Source organism: Macadamia integrifolia, unplaced genomic scaffold, assembly GCF_013358625.1.
Source record: "Macadamia integrifolia cultivar HAES 741 unplaced genomic scaffold, SCU_Mint_v3 scaffold2025, whole genome shotgun sequence".
Classification (NCBI taxonomy): domain Eukaryota; kingdom Viridiplantae; phylum Streptophyta; class Magnoliopsida; order Proteales; family Proteaceae; genus Macadamia; species Macadamia integrifolia.
The window spans coordinates 35,176-40,047 of NW_024868467.1; positions in this window are offsets into that span (position 1 = coordinate 35,176).

The following is a 4,872-nucleotide window of genomic DNA, read 5'->3' on the forward strand; positions in this document are numbered from 1 at the left end:
TTTGCTGATTATTCATTATTTGGATCAATATTTTTTTATTGTTCAGAACGCTAAAATATGCCAATTGATTTTACTGTTTTGTGGTTTCTTAGTTCCAGTTGGATTCTTCAATATCTTGAAATCTATCCATTGGATTTCAATCCAAGAAAGGGCATACCTGGTGCACAAGGCTCCCTATTTTTGATTTTTGAACAGTTAATTACTTAATAAATAAAATAGATACAATAAATTATAAAAAAATAACATCCGAATTTTTTGCCCGACTTTTATTTTGGTACTCGAATAATTCTCGAATCCGAATCCGAATCCGATTTTTATTTTGTCCGCTTTTTTGACCGAACCCTTAAATTAATCAAACGAATTATTCCGAATAATTCTTCGGCCGAATAATTCTTCGGCCGAATAATTCCCGAATCCGAATTTGCTAACTATGATGCTTCCACTCTCTTGAGGTCTCTTCTAGTACATCCAATGGTGCCTCCACATCCGTTGCTGCCCTTGCTCATACAAGTACATTAGCCATTCTTTCCACTACATCTATCCCATAGATCATTGATTCAGGTGCTTCTGCTCATATGACTGGTAAATCATTACTTTTTCAGACCTTCTCATCTAGTACTAGTTCTACATCTGTCATTCTTACTAATGGTACATCCACCCATGTTCTTGGACACGGTACTATTTCACCTACTTCTTCATTGCATTTATCTTTTGTATTACATGTACCTCAATTTTCGTTAAGTATTCTTTCTGTGAGTCAATTGACTAGGTCTCTCAATTGCTCAATAACCTCCTTTCCCTCTCACTGTATTTTTCAAGATCTTCACTCGAGGAAGATGATTGGTGGAGGGCGTGAAATGATGGATTGTATTACCTCAACAGTGGTTATCCTCCCACTTCTGCTGCTGCTACTATCGTTGGGGACGTCCCTCCATTCCAATGGCACTAATGGCATTGTTGTCTAGGACACTTGGCCCTACCTCGATTACAACTTTTATTTCCTAGCTTTAGATATGTCTCTAGATTAGAATGTGAGGCCTGTGAGTTGGGTAAACATCATCGGGTGTCTTTTCCATCTCGATCAGTGTCTTGTAGCCCGTCGTTGTTTTCATTAGTTCATTCTGATGTATGGGGTCCTTGTAGAGTTAGTAACATGTTTGGTTTTCGTTATTTTGTTACATTTGTGGATGATCATTCTCGCCTCACATGGTTTTACATGTTAAAGGACAAATCTTATTTTCTATCTGTGTTTCAAAAATTCTATAATAAAATAAAAATTCAGTTTGGCATTTTCATTAAGATTTTTCGTTCTGATAATGCTTTAAAATATGCTCAAAATGATATTTCTGACTTTTGCGATACCCATGGCATGATTCATCAGACTAGTTGTGTCTATACCCCATAGTAAAATGGGATTGCTGAACGCAAGAACAGGCACCTCCTTGAGGTAGCTCGAGCTATTATGATTCATATGCATGTTCGTAAGCATTTTTGGAATGATGGGATTTTAACTGCATGTCATTTGATTAACAACATGCCTTCTTTTGTTCTGTAAAATGGGTCTCCCTTCTCTGTCTTATTTCCTAATCTATCTAGTTTTCCTCTTCCTCCCCGGGTTTTTGGGTGTGTGCTTTGTTCACAATCTTCACATGTACGTTGATAAGTTGTTTCCACGGGCTACTAAATGTATTTTTCTGAGCTACTCTCATACCCAAAAAGGATACAAGTGTTATGATCATGTTACTCACAGGAACTTTGTTAGTGTTGATATGACCTTTTTTAAAGGTACATTATTTTTTTTCCACAGGTATCTCAGCCTACTAAGGAGTGGTAATCTTCCTCTCCTCCACCCATTCCATCTCTTATACCGATTCCTGATACTTCTAGTACCAATGCACCTGTTTCACCTCCTCTACATGTTTTTTAGTACAGGACGAAGGTTGGACAATCCAGTGGCGAGGTTATTGATCTGGCTGCAACACATTCACTTCCTCCACCGCTACCTTCCTCTGGTGAAGCTCTTCTTTCTGTTCCATCTGATGACTTACCAATTACTCGCAGGAAAGGTACATGTTTTTGCACTAAAAAATCTTTGGATGTATACCCTATTGATAATTTTATGTCTATCTCTCACCTTCGACCTTCTATTCATGGCCTTGCCCGATCTCTCTCTACTAACCATGTTCCCCATACTCATACTAAGGCGCTCTGTATTCCTAGATGGAAGGGGGCCATGGATGTAGAAATGGATGCTTTCTTGAGTCGTGGTACCTAGAGTCTGGTAGATTTACCTTCTGGTAAGGACCTGGTGAAATGTCGTTGGGTATACACTATTAAGTATCATATTGATGGTTCTATTGAGTGGTTGAAGGCTCGTCTAGTTACCAAAGGGTATACTCAGACTTATGGTGTTGATTACTTTGAGGCCTTCTCCCCTGTTGCTAGACTTAATTTTGTTCGTGTTCTTATTTCTCTTGCTATCAACTTTGATTGGCCTTTATTTCAGTTGGACATCAAGAATGCATTCTTGTATGGTGATCTACAGGAGGAAGTTTATATAGAGCAACCTCCCTGGTATGTTGCTCAGGGGGTGAGTACAAGTCAAGTGTGTCGCTTGCACAAAGCGATCTATGATCTCAAACAATCTCCTCGGGCATGGTTTGATAAGTTCAGTGTTACTCTGATCACTCTGTGTTTGGTCGTCGCAGGGGTGACAAGCCAGTTGTGTTGATAGTATAGGTTGATGATGTCATCCTAACTGGTAATGATGAGTTGAAGTAAAAAGTCATCTCCAACATCATTTTCAGACAAAGGATCTAGGCCAACTTCATTATTTCCTCGGGATTGAGGTAATCTGGGGCAAGAAAGGGATCAGTCTATCCCAAAGGAAGTATGCAGTGGACATTTTATCTGATATTGAGATGCTCACGTCCAAACCTGTTGATATCCCTATGGATCCTCATCAAAAGTTTGGTGTTGATGATGGTGAACCTCTTTAGGATATACATCAGTATAGAAGTCTGATTGGTAAGCTAATTTACCTTACTGTGACTCGTTCTGACATCTCCTATACTGTTGGAGTTCTCAGTCAGGTCATGCAATCTCCTCAGAAGGCTCATTAGAATACTGTTGTTCGTGTTCTTCACTATCTGAAGAGGGCCCCTGGCAAAGGGTTAGTTTATCATCCTATTCAACATACAGATCTAATTGGCTACTCTAATGCTAATTGGGCTGGATTTACTAGTGATCAGAGATCTACCACTGGATATTGTACCTTTGTTGGAGGTAATTTGGTCACATAACGTAGCAAGAAACAAATCACTATTGCCCGGTCTATTGCAGAAGCAGCGTACAAAGCTATGGCTCATACTACTACTGAGCTGATGTGGTTACGTTTGTTACTCTTGGAGTTGGGATTTTCAGTAACCAAACCTATGCAAATGCATTGTGAGTTTATGACAACCAAACTGCTGTGTATATTGGTAGTAATTTGGTTCTTTTTGGTTTTTTCCTTCATGTAAGTGGGGGTTCTTTTGTCTTTCTTCTTGACCTAAAGTTATATATACAATAAGAGAACCTGAGATTATATTCACATTGAATTAATCTCAGGTTGCTCTCCATTCTTGAAACTTCCTCTGGTTACTTCATTTTCTTCCTCCTCTCTTCTCTTCCTCTTCCTCTTCCTCTTTTTCTTGTTTTTGGTTTTCTGGTTTAGCTACAGCTTCTGAAACTGTAACAATTGGTATCCTTGGAAATTGAAAAATTGTAGCCAAGAATCAAGAATTTTTCAATAGAATTACATATAAGAGAGCAAGGCACCAAATTTATGAATTTTTTTTTTTTTTGGGTAAAGTAAATTTGTGAATATCATAATAAATTAACTATGTATGGAAAAACTCAATACAAAGCTTTTGAATTTCTCTTCATCCTCCTCACCTCTGTCTTTGGCAAAAAAAAAAAAAAAAAAAAAATCTGGCAACAATGAAGATCTATCGATTGGGGTGCATGTCGGTGCTCTCCTAGTCGTTGAATCCTCACTGCCATTCAGCGCTCACCACAGAGGATATGAACCCATATCTTTGCTCCTCACTACTATAAGAAAAATATATGTTGGTTTCAGTTTTTACTGTCTTTTCCTCTCGTTCTTATTTTCTTTGATATTTTAATATTTTTTATACACCTCTGATAAAGTAGCAGATATTGAAATTAGTCTATCTTCTTATTTTCTTCAATATTCAGTATTTTTTATGAACCTTTGATAAAGTATCAGATATTAAAATTATTCAATCTTCTCAAAGTGTTTAGAAACCCTCATTTTCTTGGTGTCGAAATCTTTTTTTAGATCATCTAGATGCTCCTAAACTAGCACCATTATTATCCAAATTTCCTACTAAATACTCTTTTCCAATAAGCTAAAAAGAACAAACTTCCACCTCTCACTTCTAAAGTTTTATGAAACATGAGAAGGTGAACATGGATCAGCCCATGTTATAGAAGATCCTATACACATCCCACATAAAATTTTAATCTAAAAAAAGGATATAATGTGGGTCAAAACATGGTTCAAAGTTACGAAAAATTTACAAGAATGCCACAGACTTCTAAAATCAATATTTGATGATGGAGGTATGTTTGAAAATTCTATAATTTTGAGTTTTTTAACCCATATAGTATGCTTTTTTTTTTTTTTTTGTAAATATGCTAGTTCTCTGTTGAGGTTTAACCAATGATGACTGAAATGCCCTTTATGAAATCCAAATGCCAATCGATTGCTTGCCAAGATGGAAATAGCTAGGGCACTAAATTATTCTGATAGCGGCACCTCTAACAAGTAACAACATCCGGCCATTTTGCGACTTTTTTTTTTTTTTT